Raw genomic sequence first — 24,439 nt, 5'->3', positions numbered from 1 at the left:
CTGTGTCCATGCATACTGAAACAGTTGCACGGCATTGCAAACAATCCCTAATGTTTCCCCTCCCTCTTTTGAGCCTGTGGAATCAGCCCATGGAGAGCAGACAACAGAAAGGAGTACACCTTTTCCTTACTGTCCATCTGGGTGCTCACTCTCAGTCTGTGTGTTCATCACAACACATGCAAAGGAGAACATGAAGTGCTTTTTACCTGTTTATAAAGTTTGCTTTATGAACATGGAGCTATTTTTATCCATGGACATGCAGCAAGGTTTGAAGGCTCAGTTTATTTACCTGGATTTACCTCAGTCTTGCACAGGGCCCAGACCAGAGTTACAACTCTGCAGCTCCTCAGTGGGAGGGAGGATCTGTCCTTATCAGTCTTCTGAGATTTCAGCATTTACTTTCACTTGTTCACTCAGAATCTGCCTGTTCTGAAGTTCCAGACTAACTGGAGTTCCATCCTCTGAAAAGAAGCAGATTCCATCCTATTGATTTCAGTTCTTTGTGGCAACTGGACCTGTAACATTGATTTCTGACAAAGTACTGAGCTGAATAATGGATGTCAACATCCTCAGTTCTGGCTGAACTCTTGGGTTTGCTGGTAGAAACCTCTCCAAGTCAGGAGACTTTTTTTTTGCTTCCCAAATTGTGGATATGTGTAGGTAGGGACTCCAAATATTTAATCCAAATAGGCTGCTTAGAATTAGCCAGGAGGAGGCACTGAGCTCCTGCCAGGCTCAGAACATGCAGATCTGAACTGGGCAACATTTCAGATGAATCTAAGGGAGATTCAGGAACCAGAGGGGATGATGAAAATAAATATCAGTAGTTCTTTAGAAGAGCCATGTCTTTTAAAAAATCCTCCAACAACCCAACAAGTGCTGCCATCTTAGAAAACTGTGCTGCAACCAGATTTTGTGTCAAATCCTACTGGTTACACTCTTCACTCTGTGGAATGGGACATTTGCATTTAATTCTCTTTCCTACTGCAGCAGTGCTTTCTCCATGGGAAGAGCTCTCCAAGATTTGTTACTGTGCAGAATTAGGGCAAATAGTATGAGGAGGAGGACAGTGCTGATGCAACCCAAGGGTGTTTTGCTGGGAGGCAATTTCAAGGGCTCCACCACACCTGATTGTCATAAAACCCTGGATGTGCCCTGTGGCAGAGGTCACTGAGCACAGAAAAAGCTATTTATGATATAGCTGGAAACTCAGATTTCACAGAACACAGTAACCACAAGGCTACCAAGCCACGCTTCTTTTAGTCTCGAAAGTGTGTGTAGCTTTCTTTTTCGTTAAAAGTTAATTAGGTTTAAGAGATGGAGTGTCTGCCCCTCCCAATACATCCAGGGATTGTGATGATAGTGGAAGACACAGTTAACTTTCCACATAGAGAGAACATATGTGGTTCTCTCCTGGTTTGTGAAATTCGAGTATTGCACAAGAACTAAGAAATTCCTTGCACAATCTGGGCTGGTAACAGCCTTGCAGAGGACTTGCAGTTTGAATCTTCTGAATATTGGAAGGCTTCTAGGGAGAAATGTTTTGTCATGAGAAGTTTAACTTGGGTTTTGAGTTTAGTTCAGGTTGGACCAGTAGAGATGGATAACCCTGGTCCCATTCCCTGCACCTCACCATGGAAAGCAGAGTGGGAGCAGCTGCTGGTGTTTGGAGGGTCACCTGCATGGAACAGGGCTCAGGTTTTCCCTTTAAAAAGCTGAGGGAGGAAGGGGTGGGGGTTCTTATGGAGGCCTGTCCACGAAGGGAGGAGCTTCTGCCAGGTAAGTTGGTCAAGGAGTTATTATTGCTTAAACAAAGCAGTCTGTCCTTGCTCTTCGAAACAATAATGTGTATTTATAGGTATTTTTAATTTATGTATATCTTCATTTATGTTTCTCTTTCAGAGGGTGTTCTAGGGATAGATAAGGGGTGCTGGGGAATGGAGAGAAATTCAAAGTGAATTTTCTTGGCTGTAGAGCCTGAGATACTTGCACTTACTGCTTTGAGGGCTGGATAATAAAATTTGAGCTTTTTATTCCCTAATATAGACCCAATACATGGTGAAAAAGAGCTGAATGATATTTTCCTGAAGTTAAGATTGTTGTTTGTGGTGTTGCTGGTAATTAGGGTGGAAACATGCCTGCCTTGGTCCTGAAAATTGTGCCTGTTATTTGTATCCTTAGAGCTGTAAGACTATTAGTGCAGCGTGTGCTTTCTTCCTCAAAACCTTAGCCTTAAAAACTGTGCTTGAAATTGGACCATTGGGGGTGATGTAAATGAGTCTTTTTATTTTTAAAGCAGAAGGGAAAGATTACTTAACACAGTTCCAGTAAACAAGCTTGTGGTGCTCTGTAATGAGCAAGTTTAATTGTTCCTCAGTCCCACTACTCATATACCATTGTTCATAAAATACTATTAATTGAAAGCATTAAATGGCAACTAATTGTTGTGCTTTTAATCTTAAAATAATCAAATGAGTTGGTGTGGAAAGGATATGGCAGTTAAAGGTGGGAATGGAGTGATTTAGTGGGTTGTTAACTGAAGGTGTGTCTGCTGCTGGTTTGTGAAGAGGGTTTTAAGTCAGAATTCACTGATGAGAGTGACTTGGAGTATCTGAGCTCTCTTTTCTCTTTGAGTTGCATCACATGGAGTAGTGAGGTGTCTGAAAGTGAGGAGCTCTGTGAGGAAGGGTGGGGTGACCATGGGGTTGCAGGGCTGGAGCTGAGGGCTCTGAGCTTGGCTGTGGCGGCATCTGTAAAGAAACTCTGTCCGTATACTCTGTATAAACACAGGGGCTTAATGTGCCAAGAAACTGGATAAAATTCCTGCTCCTGAAGATCACTGAGGCCCTGGCTGTGGTTTAACACCCAGGTGGGTTCCCTGCAGCACAGCAGCACCCTCAGTGCTGGGAGGAAACTGCTGTTTTGGGCTGAACTTTCGATCAATTCTCTATTTCCCATGTTCAAAGGATGCCTGCTCTTGTTTTGTGCTCAGTTCCTGGGAACATACCCATGTCTAGCCAGATGCTGGGAAGTGTCTGGGATGATCAGTGGGGTTGTGGCTATAGCCAGCTTGGTGCTGGATAACCAGATGAACCAGTGAGGTATGGAACTGGAACCAGCGGGGGCTTTCCACTGCCATCAGCAAAGGGAGGTGCTGACCCCAACCTCCCCGAGTCACCCATCTGCAAAACAGGGTTAAAAAGAGTGCTTGGAGAGTGAATATTGAAGGTAAAGCTGAGAAGAGGATGATTTATCACCAGCATGGCCACCAGCACCAGCTTGGTGTTAGCACAGCAGCTTTTTATGGAGCTACAGTTTACAGTTCTGGGGGTTCCTCTTCCTTTGCTTTTTGAGCTGCTGAAGTGTTCCTGGGATGCTGAGCTATGCTGCACCTCTGGCAGGGACAGATGTGGCAGGATCACTGACTCTTTTGCTGACTTCTGCAGGGTATAAATAGAAATCCGCTAGAGCAGGCCCTGGAATGGAACCAGCAACAGATCCTAGAGCCAATGTTAGCACTCCAGTTTGAGGTTAGCTCGTCCCTGTAGGTGAAGGAGCTCCTACAAAGAACATAAAATATGAATTATGTAGCACAGATATTTGTGTAAGGGAAAAAATGGTGTTTTCAGAAAGTTTATCTGGACTTTTGGAGTTCAAGAGAAGTTTATATGTCTGGCTCATAGTCCATAAATCTCAAAGCAGGAAAAACCATGCTTTCTCATTTTTTCGGTGTAATGAAGATATTCTCCTCTCTTTGGTATAATTGTATTGTCAAATGGAGGACTGCTCAAGTAATCAGCAGCATAATTAGGAAAGCCTCTTTACTCACTCTGTCTTCAGCTGAAATACAATCTTTATTTCTAATGCCCTTTGCAGCAGGGCAGTTTTCTTAAAGGAGAGGGAGGGGAAAAAATCCCAGCCTCTAATGAACAAGAGAGCCCAGGGAAGCTGATACATTATATTTTTATAACTGGCTCAGAGGCAGCTTCAGCTTTCCATTTTTAGCAAATAGAAACCAGGTTATGAGACTTTGAAGACGTGTTGGATGAAACTGATCTTTTCTTTCCTTTCTCATCCCCTGTTTTATTCCTCCCTTGGGAATTGCAGATTCCCATGCTCTAGGACATCTTATTTATTAAGAGAAGTTAAACTGAGTAGATGGAGAAAAGCCTGCCTTGGAAGGAAGCTGGCATGAGTGGCGGGGTTGGGAATGAGCAGACATGCTCTGAAGACTGTTTGATTCCCCCCACCAGGGATTTCTGCTGCATTTTAGGGAGAATTTCTCAGCTTTAGCATGCCATGATTTATTTATTTCCAGACACTGTTAGCTCTGTTTTTCTGCATCTCAGATACACTTGGAGCTGTTGGTGAACGTGTGGGAGCAGGAGTTTAAAGGGAACAGGCAATTTTGGAGAGCAGGATGTTGCTAATGAAACGTGTTTCCAGTTTTGCATCCTTTGGAAGAGAAGTAGTGACAGAAACCAATCCATTCACCCCCCAGCAAGTTGTGCAAATCCCTGCCTGCCCTGGAGCCTGTGCAGTTGGAGAAGTGCACAGCTTTAGTTTTTCTAAAAAGGGCAGCAGATTTTTGTTTTTACTTTCCTCGTGATCACTTTGACCTACAACATCTCTTTTTTACATTTCAACAGCTGATAAGCTTTTGTCTCGCTTCTGCCCATCACCTCCTTTAATCTGCTTAAAATATATTGAATATATTCATGTGCAGGAAATAGGTGGCTGCTACACAAATGAAAAGCAGCAACCCTTGTTGTGATTTTTATAATATCCTGCATAACATTTTATTTAATAGCTCACCATAAACTTTCATTTTAGCCTTTCTTGATCAGGTAAAGCCAAATTCTTCTCTTCCTGGTCGCTTTTTTTTTTTTTAAATTTCATTTCATCTTTCCATAATCTCTGTTGTAGGCACACAGGATGGGTGGGAATCCCTGGCTGGTTGTGCCAACATTGCAACTTGATCTTGTTTAGAAAATATATGGAATTTTATTTGGAAGAAGAACCATTTGACCAAAACATACACATTACTATAATGAATGTCAGTGTAGGACCTGTTGATTATAGCTGAGAAAGATGCTGAAAATCCTTCTTTGGAAGGAGGACAGCGGTGTTTTTATTTTGGCTAGAACAAAAAAAGATGTATTTTAGAATTTATGCAAATTTTTAAATGAAACTTTACTTTAAAATGTTATAAAGCCCTAAAATATTAAAATTAAGTTTTAATATAATTTTCATACCATTTTTATCCTATTGTCACATTGAAATGTGCACTTAGAATAACTGGAAATCTTGCCTTATGTTTAGCCAGAAGAAATTAAAAATAGTTTTTGGTCAAAGGCAATTTTTGAATTACGTCTGGGTTAAAACAAAGCCATGTTTGTGGTTTTGCTCTTCTGCCTTTGTGCCAGTTGTGTTCAATGTTATGGTGTTGGGGTTTTTTGTTCGACTTCCTCTTGAGCCCCTATTATTGATATTTCACATTTTTCTTCAAATCAAGGTAATTTTACTTTGAAAACTTCTGGAAAAATGAGCACAAATGTATTTTTAATCTATTATAATATTTGGCTTTAGTTTTTACCAAACATTTTGATGAAATAAAATACAAATATGTAAAATAAAGGTTAATAAGTGCTGATTATTTTCCATTATAAGATTATTTTTCTACAGTGTAGGTAGTAAAAGATTTTCTTTCTTTTTTTTTTTTTTTTTTTTTAAACCGGGTTTTTCCGCTATAGGGAAATAAATAACAAACCAGGGAGTTAAAGTCCCTTAACAGAGGGAAGATGTCTCTTGTGCAGTGTTTATGGAGATCAGATACAGTCTGAAGAAGGTCAGATTTTACACACACTTCAGCACAATTTGGCAAGTCAGATACTGGAGTCATACCCCAGAATAAATTGAAATACCTAAAGAGATCCAAGATTTTCTGGAGGTGTGAAACATAATGATTCCTAAAGCATTGATTCTCTGCACATCAGTATAGGTAATTCACAGTGTTTTATAAGAAAAAAACATCTCATTTTCTCTACTAAGGTCCAAAAACCCAGCTTGTTCCTGGTGTCACGTTAATGACAGGACCCAGGGAATGGCTTCCCAGTGCCAGAGGGCAGGGCTGGATGGGAGATTGGGCAGGAATTGTTCCCTGGGAGGGTGGGCAGGCCCTGGCACAGGGTGCCCAGAGCAGCTGGGGCTGCCCCTGGATCCCTGGCAGTGCCCAAGGCCAGGCTGGACATTGGGGCTTGGAGCAGCCTGGGACAGTAGGAGGTGTCCCTGCCCATGGCAGGGGTGGACTGGGATGATCTCTGACTCTTCCAACCCAAACCACCCTGGGACTGGAGGTGTGTATCTCCAGGATTTGCCGGGGCCACTTTGCTGTGTGTCCATGGGAAGCACCCGTGATCCCCAGGGGAGGATGAACACAGCTCCACCTGTGTGTCCCTGCCCCTCTCTGATCACTGCTGCTGGGTTCCAGTGCCAAACTCTTCCAGACCAGTTATTGGAATGAAAATCTTTCTTGCAGTGTTTCAGGTGGAATAGGGATCTCTGAATAAAGGCAGCAATACACTTGTGGGAGAATTTGAACTACAAGTTGTGTTGGTATTCAGTGCTCAACCATCTTTCGTCCTCTATGGGAAATTTTCTCTCTTTCCAGTCTAAATGTGGATGTAACCAGGAAAATCTGTTTTCACTAGTTCTATCCATTGTAAATTCCCGTATCTGCTCCCAAACAATGCCTTTAACAGACAAAGGAGCTGTGGAACACGGGTTAGCTTGGCACATGTCAATGTTTCTGGAAGCTGCAGCACCACCAGGAGCGATGGAAGTGGCAGTGCCCAGGCTGCAGCTCCATCCTGGATGTGGTGGGATTGGATCCCTGTGGCAAAGTGTCCCAGGCCAGGGGCAAACCAAGGTACACCAAGTTTAGGTCATAATATCCTGAGGAACAGCTCTTGGCATGACAAGGAAATGTTAAAATGTGTAAATCCTCCTCTGAGAGGACCCAATGTGGCAGCAGGAATGCTGGCTCAGGAGATTTGGCATCTTTAGCAACTCTTCCCTTGAGCGCTGTGAGTTTTAAAACATAATTATAAAGCAGCTTTGATCTGTGCATCCTTAATGACTAAAGGATAGAAAAGATATCAAGCAATATTACTTGATTCACAAAACAGGGGAGATTTTCCTGTAGCTGAAGCTGGGTAACACGGAGAGATCTTTGTTTTTAACAGTAACAGCAGCAATTAATTTAAGCTGCTTATTGTGCTTCTGGTGTTATGCCCACAAATGTAGCGGGGGAAATGTGTTATGCACTGAAAAATGTTGCAGCAGCATCAGAAGGAGAGGACTCCTGAGGGGTTTGAAGCTTTCCTGGCCTGTTGCACACTTAAAGCACTTGTTGCAATGGGGGTGCCAGCCTGAACACACTTTCCAGACACGGAATGCTGGAAATGCTGCAGTGCACTTCCTGCTCTCAAACATACCTCAGTAACGTTGGCTCGAGATGTTTTGGCAGGATTGCTTTAACCTCAGAGAAGTTCTGGATTTGGCTTTCAAGGATGAAAGACACCAAAACATGGAAAGGTTTCAGAAAATGGTGAGGGCTTCTTATGTCCTTAATCAGCTGAATGCTGCCTGTGGTGGTTAATGCTTTTGATTTTTGGCTTTCCCCTTTTGTCCCTGTTCCTCATGGAATGAAAGACAAGTGAGGGAAAAGAATATTTTTGAAAATCACTGCTCTATGTAGTTTTAGCCACTGTTTGAAAATTACCTTCTGAAAATTTTAATTTATTTTACAAACTTTTATTTCCTAAGCTATGCTATTTAACCATTAAGAAGTGTTGAAGCAAAGAGTTCCTTGGAATGCAATAGCTTTGGAGTGGGCAGAAGATGAAGACATGAAGCATTTTCAGATTAAATTCTCTACTGATGGCTGCAAATATTTCTTTGTGTGTTTAAACCAGAATATTTTGATATTATTTGGTTGTGACGTTGTTGCTTTTGCTTATGGCGTCTGATAGTGATTAAAAAAACCCTGGTTTTTTTTTCCTTAGTTTTCCTTTAAATCACCTAAGATAAGGGTTATTTGAATATAATCTGCCTTCTAAGTCATGTCTAAATGCAACCTGATGTGTGTGTCTCAAGAGTGTGTGTAGCTCGTTAGTAGAAAGGGTTTGAAATCTTTGTTCCAAGTCACAGAACATAACCTGTCCTGTTCCCCACCTCATCTGACACCCTGCCTCCTGCCACAGGTTAGAAACTCTGTATTAACAAAGATGGGTCCTGCCAGCTCAGAAATTCCTTTCACTCATTGTATTTCCTAGTTGGTTTAATTTACATTTATGTTACTTTTCAATTTATGAAGTTCAGTTCTGTTTCCTTCCGTGGCTGTGTCCCTGGAAGGCTTTGGTGGAACTCCAGTAGCACTGGGTACACAAGTGAGCACGTGTGGGCAGCACAGGAGGGAAAGGAAAATGTGAATATAGTTGTAGTTGGAGGCTTAGCCTCAGAAAAAGAATTGCAGCGAGGTTGAGGGAGAGACTGTAAATATCCCAAAGTTCTTTATCCTGGTCTTGTCCTGTTTCTCAAACTCCTGTGCTCCAACTCATGTCTCAGCCTCGCTAAAACAAACTTCCTTGTACATCAAACCCACAAACAGGAGTTAAGTCCTCTGTCCATGTTTCCTGCCTGAGGGTAGCGGCACCAAACACGATCTGCAAAATACATCAGCTTTTAACTCCATGGTAGGTCCGTGAGATCATCCTGGGGAGAAGCCAGGGAATATCTGTGAAGTGTCAGGGATGTACTAACGAGCGAAAGAACATCAAGACATGACAGAACCGCAATATGTGAACCTGAATTCCTCCTCCTTGGCTCGTGGATGACTCCAAGCTGACAGAAGTTTCATGACAAAAGCTTCCAAGGAGAAACCAGCACGAAGAGACAGCTCAGCTGCTGAGGAGCTGAAAGGGCAACTGATGCAAAGGACAGAGAATGGTCCTAACATAAGGATCTGGTAAATTCTCAAAATATTTTCATAATGTCTCCAGGCTTATTAACTGTCAAGTATTGTAAACAAGAGCTGTTGATTGCTGAGTATTTTCAAAATCTGTCCAGCTTGGTTTAGGTGCTCCAGTAAAGTCCTTTGAAAATCCACTCCTGTCTGTGGGATCTAAAGAACCACTCATGGTTTACAGATGGGAAAACGTGTCCCACTCACAGGAGCAAGGGCTGGCATGGCTCTTGTTGTTAATATGTCACTGGGTTTGCATGTGAGGAAGTCGAGGGAGAATGTTTCTTCTTTGTTTAAAAAAAGAAATTAAAAATTATGAAAAATATAGTCAAGTGAATCTGTGAACGCTCTGAAAAACAAATGCTATCTTCTGTCACATTTCAGGGGAGCAATGGAAATGTGCTCCAGTTTTAAATTGCCACCTTTCACAAGGATTAGTGTGAGACAAAAATGGCTCTTGTTTCCAGGAATTATAAAAGTTTTTACCCATTTAAAAGTAAGGAAAATGTAGGAATGGATGTTTTTCCAGCTGAGCTCAGAAGTCCTTGTTTTGCACAGCATTTCATGTGTGGTCCAGGTGGGACACACCTGCTGTGTGCAGGTTTGGGTTAGATCTGCATTTGTGGAATTTGCATTTGTGGAATTGAGGGCCTCAGCTGCAGCTGAATTCTCAGAAATGTCGTGACTCACTGCAGAAAATCACACGGGTCGTTGCATTGCTGATGTACCTCTACCCAATGCTCCTCTGCTATTTCCAGAAAGAAACAATTTATTGTATTTTACAACAGTATAGGAAAATTTTTTTTTCTGGATAGCTCTTTCTTATATTTGACTTGGAGGCCTTCCGATGGGGCTCCAGCTCTTTGCTTTCCCTTTATGCTTTGAAATAGAAATGTTGCAATTATTTATTTCATTATTCAAATTCTGGGATACTGGGCTGTGTAAATGGAATTTCAAAAGCTCAGCAATTATTGGGTTTATTTTCTCCTTTCAAAGCAGGCACACAAACCTCCAGGTGAGTCTGAAATGCAAGAGTTAAGTTTCTCTGGAGCAGCAGCAGTAACTTGCAGAGTCGCTTCAGTAGCTCTGTGTTTTTTTGATGTAAACCCTTGTCCCAAACCACCTATGTGTTGCATGAACAAGCCCAAACCTCCTGCCACGCTGGGGTAATGCTAAACAGAGCATAAAAACAATAATGGGGCTGATTTAAGAGTTAAAAATACCCAAGAAAGGGCAAGTATCTCAAAGTAGCCGAGCATGGATAACTTTGAAGCAGTGATGGGAGGTCTGGATTGAGCCTGGAGTGGCTGAGAGCCATCAGGGAGGTGACAGTCGTGTCCACAGCTTGGAGGGTGCTGCCAAAACGCTGTTCTTCCTGCAAGTCCGCGAGCTCCCTGGAGGCTACCAGCTGTCTATCACTTCTTCCAGGACTTCGAAATAATATTGTCACTTGTTCTGTAAACAAGCGGCAGAATCATTTTATCTGGCTCAGTGTGTGTCAAAACACACTCGAGGCTTCCCCAGAACATTTTCCAATGTCTAAAGAGCCTGTTGCTAAAATGGAGCAGTCTTGTGGGGCTTTAAGGATGCTTAAATGTTAAGCAGCTAATAAGGAAAAGAGAGATTGGAGCAGAATGTTAAAGGAAGTAATGGAATTGGTTTTTTCCATACTCCCCTATGCTACTGTTTGGTGGTGTTTGGTGTAGGGGTGTTGGTGAGGTTTGGTTTGCTTTAAATACCTGTTTTAGGAATATATCCCTCAGATAGGGGAACTATTATCAAATAAATTATGCCTTGGATGCATTTGTTAGAGGTGGAGAGGTATTTAAATCGATTGCTCTCTCTGTGGAAGGAAGAGAAGCTGAAGTTCAACCCAGCTGGGGTTGGATTGGCTCTTTAGAGTCTTAATATGCTCCAGATCATTATTTTTTTTCATTTCCAAGGAAGCTAAAGAACTAGAGGACAATAGAGAAAAAGTTGGGTTTCTTGATTTGCTTTGGGATTTCTTTCACACCCATTGGTGCGAAACAATGGTTGAAGATGGTTCTGTTTTACTTCATTTTGGCAGGAAAGATGAGATGATTGGTGGATTTTATCTCTGTGTAGCATGACAAATACAGTCCTTGGCTGAGTGTTATTTTCTGTTTAGTACATCCCATATCATCACCCAGCTCATGCAGGAGTCCCTGTCTTGCCTTCCTGGAGGAGATCGGCCCTTTGCGGTCATCCCCCAGAAGTTCCATGTGCTTGCCTGTAGATACAAAAATGCTGCTAGCAAGGATTTTCTTGTTATTTTCTAAGTCCGTGAGAGACTTTTCTCTCTCACAGAAGATGTGGCAGGGAATGTAAACAACCCAGACACCTGCAACCTTGAAAAGTCTTGTTTATGGTATAGTAGAAAAATATTTTGACAATGGATGTTTTAGGATTTTGGCCAATCACCCCCAAGGGGTGGCTGGCTCTTTGTCCAATTAGGCTATGAAGAAAAAAGTCTATAAAAGAGTTTGTAAAATAATTAAATAGATCAATCTTGCTGCACAATTCCTGCCTGCTGGATCTTCTCCTCCTCCTCCTCCCTATGGCTGCGGGACACAGTGATATACCGTAGGAACCAGGCCTGCGGTAATACTTGCCCACCCTTTCCTGGTGTTCCTGCTGCAGGGTCTGGAGTGTGTTGGATACAGGAGCAATGGCAAAGGACACAGCTGCAAGAGATTGCAATAAAATGTGCACTGCAAAGAAAAGAAAGGGGCAGAGCTGGCAGAATGTGTCTTGCTCGCATGGCACAGGGGGGCTGTACCTGGGCATTCCTTGGACACCAGAAATACCTGACTTGTGGGCAATCTGTGGAGTGAGGGGTAGGAGCCTTCCAGCCTCACTGCTGGGCATGCTCAATTAATTCTTGGCTAACCATCTATAGTTTGTTGCTTGCTTTGTTTTCATCTCAGAAGGTTTTCTCTCAGCAAACATTTAATTTGTGCTGTCCACCATCCTTTGCGGCTGGGGAAGACATGAGAAATAATGACAGTGGCTTTTCAGGACACCACTTAAAATTTCCAGCAGCATGCTCGGATTTTAACCTTTAGATGTAGCTCTGTAATGATATGTCATCCCTAAAGAATGAAATGCTGTTTACTGAAAGTAACAGAAACTTATTCTCAGCCTGAAAATTGTAATTAGTCCTCAAAGTAGCTGAACTTTCTGTGCAGAAATGTGGTCCAGCCTAATGCTCTGGTGGTGAGCAGGACAGCAGTGGTGGGAGGAACAGCGTCCTTACAATCAAACTAAAACAACAAACAAACCAACCAAAACAAAAAAACCCCTGAACCTGCCTCATTAAGGATTTCTTAATTGAAAACAAGACTTGGTTATAGACACTTGAAAAGTTTCTTGTTGCTAATTGTTAGCTTCAGAACATCCTATGGCTCCCAAGTGGATTTTATTTTCAGGCAGAAAATGCAGAGTAAAGATGTTTTAATTGACCAATGAGTCAATAATAAAATAATTTAAAAATCTACTTCATCAGTAGGACCAACTTCTGGGTGTTTGAAGTCCCCTGCCTGTAATCAATCCAGCTTCTATAAACTGTCAGCACAGTTTTAAGCTGTTCTCAAGTTCCTGTAAGGGATTTTATTTAGGGAAAATAGGTTTTAAACACCAGTTTCTTCCCACTATGGGCTTCATCTTGAAGCAAATTAAACAAAAGATACTGGAATAATTACCTCCTCATTTAATTTCACAATAGAATCCTTCCTTTTTCTAGGAAACTGTCTTACATCCCTTTGTGTTGTGTTCCTTGCTGTGGCCAACACGTCAGCATGTCCTTAACAAACTGGAGTGTGTGCTTCAAACCTCTCCTATTCTTAAAGCAAGAGGATTTCTCTTTTGACTGCCTGGAAATGGCATCCTTGGGGCAGAATAAATATTGTGGATTCCTTTGTTTACATGTGGGAAGTGATTTTGCAATTCATATGTGGGGGGGAGCCCTTATGAACCTCTTCTTACCATGAAACAACTTCCTTGTGCCCTCAGACCAGTCTGTGTGCTGCAATCTCGAACACACCGCCATGTAATAAAGTTGTAAATGTAAAATTTAATCTTTAGAGCGCAGAAAAGCTTTACTAAAATCTTTAACTCTAGATTTATAGAAGATAATAAATTTACTGTACACTTAGGCTATGCTTTTGGACTTGAACAACAGCTGCCTCTTGCTACTCTGTGAAATTTCTCATTTTCAAGTCTCTCTAATACTTGTTTTACTCTTGGTAGATCCGATAATCAGATGATGGACTAACAGGATGTGTGTTTAGGTTCCACTGGGGCTGTGCAGCACTGGCAGGATAATTAGCACATCCAGAGTCCTCATGGTTTCAGTCAGTGCTTCACATGTAAATAAAGTCTGACTTTGGTGTGCCCTGACACTGGCTCCTGTAAGAAATGAGAAGTTATTGATCTTGTTTACCACAGTGAGAGGAGAGGCCTGCACTTCCGTGCAAAATGCTGCTGGCTGCCAAGGCTGCTGGATAAAGCAGGATTAAGTGTATATATCTAGGAGCCACTGGTATAGCCAGGAGTTATTAGGGAGATAGCAGTTGAATGGTGTTAACTTAAAAAGGGTAAAGTCTTTATCCCCTAACTGGCTGGGCTCTGTTTGCTTCAAGGAAAATCATTATATTGACTTTTTTGGGGGGAAAAAAGATAGGTAGAAAATTTGGATTTATGTAGCAGTCTTTTCAGCATTTCAGCTTCTCAGATCAGTGTGTTAAATTTTTCACCCCCTTTTAGGGGTGGGAATAAGCAGATGCAGATACTTCCTGCACCCTCTTGATGTGCTCATCTGAAGAACGACACTACAGGAGAATTAAAAACTGAAGAAGGACTGAACAAGGGGAGTGAAACAAGCCAGTGTGTGATAACCTATCCTGAACTTCATTCCAGTGCCTGAAGGAGCCTGCAGGAAAGATGGAGAGAAACTTTTTTAAGGGCCTGTAGTGCCAGGACAAGGGGGAATGGCTTCACACTGACAGAGAGTATATTTAGATTGGATATTTGGGAGATATTGCTCCCTGGGAGGGTGGGCAGGCCCTGGCACAGGGTGCCCAGAGCAGCTGGGGCTGCCCCTGGATCCCTGGCAGTGTCCAAGGCCAGGCTGGACATTGGGGCTTGGAGCAGCCTGGGACAGTGGAAGGTGTTCCTGCCCATGGGATCCCCCTGTTTAGCAGTGGATTATTTAGATTTATTATTCCTTTACAACTGATAATTTTCTTCTCCCTTGAAGCAAGAGGCCTGTCTGAAGGGACTTGGATGAGTTTCTTTCATAAAATATATCCTGGTTACTTCAGAAATGATTTGAAGGTGCATTGATCCTGAAATATTTGTTCAGTGCCTCATGTTCCCTTCATAGTGACCTCCCAGTATTCCCTGATGCACAAAAGTTTTCCTACAGGGATGGTGCCCCCTTGCCAAGAGGAAGAACATGATTTGTTATCAGAAGATCCTCAGAGGTTGCCTTAAAGTATTTCAGAATTAAGATGGGTTGACTTTCATGTACATTTGCTTGATTTTACTGCTGGTACCACAGTTTTAAAGGAATGCCTTTAGGTATAGACAGCAGGTACAAATAGCAATTGTCAGTCTCACTCCCATCTCTGAATTGTCAGTTCTGTGGTCCCCTTGTGTCAGAAGCAGTTATTCAATTAAATGTTTCTCAGAAAGTGCTTGGGATCCCTTCCAAGGCTTCTCCTCAGTGTGCAGTGGGAAGAGAAACCTTCTGGTGAGTAGGAAGTCAACCTGCTGCTGACTTCAGCTCTCTTTTCAGTCTCGGGTAAAAGAGCTTCCTTCCCCTTTATCTATGCTGAATATCACATTGCTTCTGTTGCAGTGTCATTGAATACCACGTTACTTCTGTGTGTTTCCCCAAGGATTACCTGGACTTTCTCCATGGTTTACAGGTGGCTGCCCCATGGTGCATCCAACCCTCACTGAAAGTCAATGTTGTTCCTTCTACTTTGGCAGTTTCAGTGGAGGTTTGTAGAAAAAGTTTCTGGGTTTGATATTTTCTGAAAAATCAAGAATGTTATGGTAATAGTTCTGAAATGTTTTCTAGCAGCCAGAAATAGACTTTATAGATCTAATTTACACAGGTCAATGCAATTAGACAGCAGTGGTGTGTTAGACAGTAAATTATATGGGCTATAATTTATGGCTGCAAATGTAAGGCAGGATACCTAAAGCAGAGTAAGGCACATTGCTGCTCAGACATCTCCACCACGGGCAAACTTGTGTTTTACTGAAGGTGGTGAGACCAGGAGGGGTTAAAATAAAGTCATCATGGGGTGTGAACAGGAGACTCCACCCAATGGAGGGATGGTTGGCAGTGCAAAGGGCTTCTGTTTGCTGCTGAGTAGAATGAGAGTTCTAAGAGTCCTTTATCAACTTTTCTTCGAAACATGGAAAACTACTTTAATCTTGAGTATGAAAATTTCATAGCTCCTGACTCCAGTTAGAAACTGCAGGGGTTGAACAAGCAACACCTCAGCACCTGGCTGAGCATCCTCAAGGCACTGGCAGCTGTGTCAGGCAGAGGTGAGGAGGCAGCAGGTTGTCATCTGTGTCTTCTGCAAATGAAATTGTCGATATTGGATCCTGAAAGTCTATGAAGATGAAAGGGCTTATTGTCATGTTCTTAAAAAATTCAGCCTTTGGAGAAAATGGGTTACTAATTACTGCAGTAATATGCAGTATTCTGTTGTTAGCTGAGCCTGATAATAACTTCATAAGTTAAAAATGACAGGTGTTTAAAATGTTTTCATAGTAAAAAATCCCAAATTAACTGTAGCTATAAAAGCCATATGCTTCAAAATTTTAAACTGCTCTGTTGCCTCTTGAGAGTGAAATCTGTGTGGATCAGTCACGACCACATGAAACTTTCATTTCTATTTGGTGGGCTGATTAAATCCCCCATTGCACCCACCAACACAAGCCTGGAGAATGACACCAGGTTTTTAACTTTCTTTCAGTATCACTCTCTATTAGGACTTATCTTTGCATAAAACATTTCACGTGACAACTTCAGATGGCACAAATGGTAGAGCCAGGCCATCAGGAGGATGGATTATTGGTTGTTATTTGAAGCTCAAATAATATGTACTTATTGGCACATATGTTCAACAAGATTTAACAAAGGCTGGAAATCTAAATGCCATAAAGCAGCCAAAATACAGCTGTTCCCACTGTGCACTGAAGTGGAGCCTTCAGTGGTGGCAGAAACACCCTGGTTTTGGTGGTGATGGGTGACAAGACACAGGGACCATTGGTAAGGTGAGGTGTTGCCACTGTCTGGAGGCCAGCTTTGCCCCACTTGCAGTCTGTTGTATAAAATCTGTTTTCTATCCAAGGGATAATGTGGCTCTCCTGGAGTCTGTAAGGCTGCCAGAGCTGGCATTGCTCAGCCTGCAGAGGAGAAGCTTTGGGGTGACCTCAGTGTGGCCTTGCAGGGCCTGAAGGAGCTGCAGGAAAGATGGAGAGAGACAATTGACAAGGGCTGCAGGGACAGGAGCCAGGGAATGGCTTCCCAGTGCCAGAGGGCAGGGCTGGATGGGATATTGGGCAGGAATTGTTCCCTGGGAGGGTGGGCAGGCCCTGGCACAGGGTGCCCAGAGCAGCTGGGGCTGCCCCTGGATCCCTGGCAGTGCCCAAGGCCAGGCTGGACATTGGGGCTTGGAGCAGCCTGGGACAGTGGAAGGTGTCCCTGCCCATGGCAGGGGTGGCACTGGATGGGCTTTAGGGTCCCTCCCAACCCAAACAGTTCTGGGATTGTACAAAATGTCTCTTCTGTCTGACAGATAACAGGGCTCTCCTTTGATTTTTTTTTTTAGGTGTGTTCAGGGTTGTTTCTTGTTTTCCCCCTCGCTGCTGGGCAGTGTCCCTACTCTGTGGTGGGGCTGTTGTGGCACTGGCAGTGTCTGACATGGCACAGCTCTGTTCCCTCCTCACAGGGGTCCCTGCAGCCCCCGGGTGACACCTGGGAACAGACACCCAGCACTGTCTGGGGGGTGTGGGGGGTTTGGTGCTGAGCTGCCCTGTAGCCTGCTAGTGACTGTGAAATGGCATCATGGATTTTTGGGCTTCTAAAGGTGATGTTCCTACCCGTAGATAAGGGCACTGCTGACCTTCCTTGCCGTATGCTAAAGGCACCACACATTCTACACAAACTTTTAGATGTTGCAACAGACAGGAACATCAGGTCAGTTGTGTGCAAATTAGTTTTGCTGGGGTTTTTTTCTTAGCAAGTTGTTCAGTAACACAAATTCAAAGGTTCTTCCTTATGTTTATCAATCTTTCCTTTCCATGCAAACCCCTCTGAGCTCATCCCCTTTCCCTTCTGTGCCAGTTTCACTCCCTGGGCTCAGAGGGGCCGAGTGACAGCCAGGCACTGAAGGAAATTGGAGTGGCAGGGCTTGTCTGTCTCTGTTCTGGGCTCATCCCTCCTGCAGCCCAGCTTTTCTGGTTGGCTGGCTTTCTCTATCTTATCTCCCTACGTTCTGCATGCAATATGCTGCACGTTTGCCAGACAGCCCAGGGTACTCCACTGCTGTGTAACTGTGCTTGACATTTAATTTAAAATCAAAGATACCAGTCTGTAATAGTTTGTTAAGCTGTGCCTCAGTCCCAAGCAATGTAAGTCACCTGATTTTCAGTGCAAGAGGCAATTCACTGCTCTGGCTGTATTTTCAGGATGATTCTGCCTTGGAATAGGAATGCAGAAAGGTTAGGTGCCATTCTCTGTCACCCAAACTCAAATTGAAGGCCCATAATTTATGAGTTGTCAGCACAAAACTAATTTAACTTCAAATATTTTCATTTCTTGCTGGCCTGTGGGCTCTGAAAAAAAAGCAAATGTGTGAATAAACCTGGAATTCTCTATTATTCTGTAATTGTGTGGAGAGGAGATTTGTGTGTGAATAATTATTTGCATGGCCTTACATTTTCTAAAGGGAGCAAGGAAGCAGGGTGAAAACAATGAAATCTATATTTATACCAAATAATTGTTTTTTTAAGCATAAACTAAGGGCTGGGTCTTGCAATGCTCATTTTGGTTACTGGCTGGAATATTTGTTGGGAATGAAGCCTTTTGTGCCGTTTGTTTGGGTTTCTTTAGTGAAATAGAAGAGCCAAAAAAATGTCTCAATTCCATGAAAAATGTGGTTGCATCAAACACACCTACAAACTTGTCAGTGTTTTGTAGCCAAATGTCTACATTTATAATATAGGATGTTGCATACTCACAGTTCAGTCATTCCTGAACAGACAAAAACCTGAGGAATTTCTTGTTCTCCACAGTGAAGCACTTTGCCTGCAGTGATTTTGTCACTGATCCCTGTGTAAGTTCCACTGTGACCCCAAGAAACCTTTCTGGCACGTGCGTCACTCAAAGCTAAGAAACATGCACGTGAAGTTTTGGTTCTGTCAATGCGGTGCTGGATGTGAGAGGCAAGCTGGGAGAAGATCTCCAAGTGTATCTGGGATAACAAATAATAAAACTGTTTCCAGGTTTCATGACTTGAAGCATTCTCTGTGACAACACAGGACTGGTGCATCCACATGTCCCGTCACATGGGGTGTGTGAGGAGGTTTGAAAGCATCTGGGGCATCACAAAGCTGTACCTTAAAGAGAAAATAGATATCAACACACCTAATCCAAACCACAGGACTGGTGCATCCACATCTCCCGTCACATGGGGTGTGTGAGGAGGTTTGAAAGCATCTGGGGCATCACAAAGCTGTACCTTAAAGAGAAAATAGATATCTACATGATACATGACCTGGTGGCATCTGAGTAAGAAGTGAGGAGAGCTGTACTGCTGACCATAATGCAGACAAATCCAGCTGCTTCCTTCCTCCCTCTGCAGGTGACACTGCCAGCAGGGACAGTCAGCGTGCTCTGCCTGCAGCAGGGACTCTTGGGGATACAGCAGCACTGAGGACATTTTTCTGGGAATCATAGAATTGCTTAGGTTGGAAAAGGACTTTAAGATCTTAAATTAACACAGCACTGCCAATTCCACCCCCTAAACCATGTCCCCGAGTGCCACATCCACATGACTTTTAAATACCTCCAGGGATGGCCACTCCAAACCTCCCTGGGCAGCCCCTGCCAAGGCCTGAGCACCCTTTCCATGGGGAAATTCCTGCTGCTGTCCACCCTGAGCCTCCCCTGGCCCAGCCTGAGGCCGTTCCCTCTCCTCCTGTCCCTGTTCCCTGGGAGCAGAGCCCGACCCCCCCGGCTGCCCCCTCCTGTCAGGGACTTGTGCAGAGCCACAAGGTCCCCCCTGAGCCTCCTTTGCTCCAGCCTGAGCCCCTTTCCCAGCTCCCTCAGCCTCTCCTGGGGCTCCAGCCCCTTCCCAGCTCCGTTCCCTGCCCTGGACACGCTCCAGCCCCTCAGGGTCTCTCTGGCCATGAGGGCCCAGAGCTGGACACGGCCCTCGAGGTCCCTCAGCAGTGCCAGCACAGGGGACGGGCTGGCACAACCCAGGTGCCATGGGCCTCTTGCCCACCTGGGCTCATGTCCAGCCATTGTCACCATCACCCCCCGGTCATTTTCCTCTGGGCATCTTCCCAGCCCCTCTGCCCCAACCTGGAGCAATTCAGGGGGTTCCTTCTTGAAGAAGGTCCAGCTTTCCTGGAAGGCTGTCCCAGTATTTGCACATTTATTGTTAATTGTGAAGCACTTTATACACTCTGGTAGTATCTCAGAGAGGTCTCAGCCCCTGGGTGCTTTAAACCAGAACCTATATTTTAGAAGTAGTGCTTGTTTTGGAACCAGGGACCTGGTAAATCTTAAAGTGTGTACCATTTGCAAACCTTGCTGGAGTGAGTGAAGCCTAATTTCACATATTTCAGGCTCTCTGGCACTGATGTGAGTGATACATTCTGCCTTGAAGATGACTAATAGCAATTAGGAGCCAGAAGATGTCATTATGGTCCTCTGTGAGGGGGCAGGCACTTTTGGAGCTGTTGCAATTGAAACACTGAACCAGTGACTCAAGTGTGAACTGGTACATTTTCAAGGCCATAGTGTTTAATGTTAGCAGTATCTGTAGTGCTTTAGGGACGTGTGTGTTGCTCTCCTCAGAGGACAGCACGTGCCACATGATGCAGTGAATTTTGGTGAAGGGCAAGGTGTTTCTGGAAGGATGGTTTTGGGCTGAAGTGAGTAAACAATGATTTCTGTAAGGTGTATTGCACTGGGGATAACTGTTTGGATTTGGGGACCAAGGAGGAGCCTTTAGGTTTCACTAAGGTGGCTTTCTCCTTCCCCTGAAACAGGCACAGTATAAAATGGTTGGATGACGCCTCTTTGGGTTTTGTGTTCAGTGGTATTTGTGGGTTTGGGGTGTTTTACCCATCTCTGCCCAGGAATTGTTGGGACATGCTGATGGCAGCTGCCCAGGATTTTGAGAAGCTTTGTCCTATGGGTCATAGGGCTGCAGCAGAACCTCAGATTGCCCTGGAGAGGTCTGTGCCCCCACTGGGGAAATGTGCCTGAGCTGAAACTTGAATAGAAGCATAATGGATGAGCAATGTTCTTTTTGCTACCTCAACTGGCTGTCAGGGCCAAAATTACCTGTAATGTGTATTTTCAAAAATTTTGGGGATGTTTTTTTTTGGCTTTGGGTTTTTTTTCATGGGGATTTTTTTGTTTGGTTTTGTTTCATTTGGGGTTTTTTTTGGTGGGTTGTTTTGTTTTGTTTTTTGGTTGGGTTGTTTTTTCTTTTTTTTTTTTTTGCTGTTGGTTTTGAGGGTTTTGGTTTTTTGTCTGTTTTTTTTGGGGGGTTTCTTGGTTTTTGGTTATTTGTTTGGTTTTTTTCTCTTGGAAGAGGAGTATTTTGTTAGAAATCCAGAAATCTGCTTGCTTCCTGAATGATGAGATCCAATAAGAAAAACTGGAGCTCTGCTGAGCATTTCCAGAAGTTCTTGTTGTACTCTACCTTGCTTAGAGGCTTTATTACAAACCCAATTTTTGGTTTGCCAGAAATTATGTAGCAGTCTTAACTTTGGTGGGAAGCCATTTAAAACTAATCTTATATTTGTGTCAGTTTGAAATATGAGGAAATATCTGGGTGAGAAATTGTGGAGGCTGGAAGTTCAAGATGCTGGGGGAAAAAGAGACTGAAACTTCACACAGGAACATCTCTTCAAGGAGCTCATTTCAAGCTTGTGATGGGTGGGGTCTTCAAAAACTGGTATTTAAATAATTTGACATGAACTTGGGGAGATAGTACTAAAAAATCCTGATTTTAGGTTTAAAGGTCAAACATACTATATTAAACCAAGGAAACTAATTTATATGAGAACAGATGAAATATCTCCTTCCAGCTTTCTAGAACAGGCCACTAAATATTTTTTAATTGTGGCTGGTCAATAGTTACTTAATCTGATTAATCACTGCCAACCTTTAACAGCTTCCTGCTAATGAATGGAGGCTGTTAATGCTCATTTCTCTCCCTGCTCTTGCCCTGCCTTGCTCCCTAAGAATGACTTCTTTTGTACTGCAATAGGAAACCTTCAGAGACTTTCAGGAAATTATTGCTGACAGCCAAGCTCATGCTTACAGTAACAAAGTGATCTCATGGCCATGCATGGAAGAAATAATGTTATTTTTCGTAGCAATTAACTTACAACTGTGGTGATTTATTGAAAATCGCTATGAACAAACCTGCCCAGGATATTTGCTTCAGTTGAGATCATAATCCTCATTTTCTCCTGAATCAACAGATCAAACTCTTTCAATCCCTCCCGTTCTTGATGAAGCTGTTCCTCCTTCTACTCCGCCTCCCCTCCCCACTTCTGCATTAGTGACTTTTGTCCTTTTTTTCCTCTCAAAAGGACAGTGGCAAAAATTGTTTTGCTACTTCAGGAGGTATGGAAGGACAGAAGCTCCAGGTTGTCAATATCCAACAGAGCCAATGGCTGCAAAACACCTCATTTCTGTTAAGGAAAACATCCAGATTTGGTTTTAGAAGACTTTGAAAATGTGGCTCTGACATCAGCTGTGCTATTTCTGACCTCAGGATACTCAAGGGTTCCTCAGAAGATTTTCCTGTTGCCAACTTTGAATTATTTCAGGCTGTGCTGACTTGAGGCTGGTGCAATGCATTGATATGTATGTACATTGAATTAATATTTTTGTTATTTCCTGGGAATTCTCTTGCATTTTCTTAAATGAATACTTCAGAATTCCACAACAGTATATAAAAAAAAGCTTCTTACACCAGTGACTGCTCTATTTGTTGGCATGCAAAGCGAGCCAGAAGATTCAACTGCTGTGTGCAGAATGTTAGCTACATTATGAAGTACTAAAAAACAAGTTTTTTTTCCTGGCTGTTCTTCCACTTGGAAGTGCTGGTGGACACTCGGGCTTAATTGGAACTGGAAAGCATCTTGCAAATTGGGTTTTGGGTGTAATTTGGTTGTTAAGTAAAGCTTGCCAAATTATTTTGTTGCATTCATGCTAAAATCTGGTGGTTTAGAATGGGTTGGGTTGACTAAGTAAAAAAGTGTCTTAAAAAAACCCCAACAACCCAAACACAACCAAAACTCAACATTTGGTTGTTTTAGGGCAAAATTGCCTAAGTGAGAGGCTTTTAGTGCTGCTGTCCTGAAGGATCCCAGCCCAGAGCCCACGTGGGGCATTTCCTCTCCCCCCCAGCACTGGTGCATGTGTGCCACAATTATCGTTTGGCAGGAAAAATTTGGTAACACTGCTTCAGCTCCCTGTTTCCTTTTTGGTAATTCTTGTTAGAACTTCTGGAGACAAATAATTAAATTTTTTTGTAATCTGTTTTCCAGGAGCTTTACAAAGTGAGAGAATTGTTTGCATTAAGAAGGAACGTTATATCTCACTAAATGAAGACAGCAACAAAGCTGTTTTTGAGAGGGTAATAGCCTGTTGATACACACTATTTTGGGGGTAGGTCTTCCACGATGGGAGCTTTTTTCAAAGGGCTGCTCCTGTCCCAACAATGTGGAAATCTTCAAAGGCTCTCCTTCATCAATATGCAAATCTTCAAAAGGGGAATTACACAATAACAAGAATACTCTCAAAGGGAAAGCAGTTACCCAAAGATGTAAAAAGCTTTGTCAGGGACAGCTCCTCAGTGATTTAAAAGTTCTTCAAAGTGGAAATCACCTCAAGCAATGCAAATTCTCTCTGAGTGGGAAAGCACCGAGAATGCCTCAGTGTGTAATCTTTAAAGTGGCAGGAAGTGTTCTCTTGAAAATATGTTTTAAATGACATTTTTCAGAATTGGTGCTGTAAGTACAGTCCCACTACTGTGGGATACCTTGAGGGTGGTGTAGCTTTTGAGTTTACCAGAGGAGTTTTGGTTATGTCTCTATCACATGGAGATTAGGCTGTAAACCAGCACTTTGAGATAAGTGGGTTTTATTAAGCTCTTAATGGGGAATTATGGACTGCTGGATGTGGTTCATTAAGCAGCTATTTGTAATCTCTTTTATATATGCAGAAGATATATTATTTTTGTTTATTTTGAATCAAAAAGTCCAACTTTGCAAGGACCAGAAGTCTTGCTGGTATGACAACAAAAGGGACAACTAGGGAGGGAATTTTTGTCTCCTGCTTGTCCTGAATGTTTGGTGATGGGATGCCCAGAGACCAGAGTGTCCTGAGGGACAGGGAGGCACCACTGGCTGTCAGGCATCTTATTCTGTGTATCTTTGCATCCTACAGCTTTTTCATTTCCTAAAGATGTGTTCTAATAGCAGTAATCCAAGGCTTGTTCTGTAGTTTTTGTGCAACTGAACTGCAGTAAAGTACTTTTTTTCTTCTGGAAAAGCAGCACAACACTCATCCTTACTTGAGCCATGTGTTCAGTACCCAGCCTCTTTTGAAGATTTTAAGTCTCAGACCTTAAAGGAGCTAAAAGGGTCGTGCTCTGATGTTGGGGTGTGCTCTGTCAGTACCTAAGTACCCAAGGTGGTATCAGGTGTTGACTGAGAGTTTGTCAGAAGAAAATCAGCATGTTGTCCCAAATAAAAGGAAGCTATTTTAAACCAATTCTGTCTCAAATAGGCAATCCTGAGAGCCACAAGAGATCTGTTTTAGTAGCTGTCAGCTCCTGAATTCTGGAGCCCCGTTTGCTGTGCCTGCCCTGAGAGCCTTGCGCCGTTGCTGAGCTGTGGGCAGGGAAATGGCAATTCTAACAGACGGTGTAAATAGCCCAGCTGAGCAAGTACAACTTGCAGGGAAAGTTGTATTTATGTAACCGGCTCTTTGCTCACTTGTTGAACCTGGTTAATCGTATTTTCAGAGAACAGCACAAGCCTCTCTATATACGATGACTGCAACATATACCCTGTATTTCAGTTTGATTTTGAAATATCACCCAGATG

At 43.1% G+C, this 24,439-nt stretch overlaps 1 long non-coding RNA gene across 9 annotated transcripts in view; it reads left to right on the top strand.

The window, feature by feature from the left end:
• The first annotated feature begins 1,742 nt into the window (after positions 1-1,742).
• The window catches only part of LOC138117134 (uncharacterized), a 48,256-nt gene continuing 25,559 nt past the window's right edge, over positions 1,743-24,439 (top strand). For 4 of the 9 annotated variants that reach the window (XR_011154542.1, XR_011154539.1, XR_011154533.1 and 1 more), the window contains exon 1: positions 1,748-1,779. This is a non-coding gene — a long non-coding RNA (uncharacterized lncRNA). Of the gene's footprint in view, positions 1,780-8,671; positions 9,029-21,913; positions 22,191-24,439 lie in introns of all 9 variants that reach the window. The other 5 variants (XR_011154540.1, XR_011154537.1, XR_011154538.1 and 2 more) reach the window with 5 other exon arrangements.

The sequence above is a fragment of the Aphelocoma coerulescens genome, chromosome 11 (genome assembly GCF_041296385.1).
Source record: "Aphelocoma coerulescens isolate FSJ_1873_10779 chromosome 11, UR_Acoe_1.0, whole genome shotgun sequence".
In the NCBI taxonomy this organism is placed as follows: Eukaryota; Metazoa; Chordata; class Aves; order Passeriformes; family Corvidae; genus Aphelocoma; species Aphelocoma coerulescens.
This window is presented reverse-complemented; position numbering and strand designations above follow the sequence as displayed.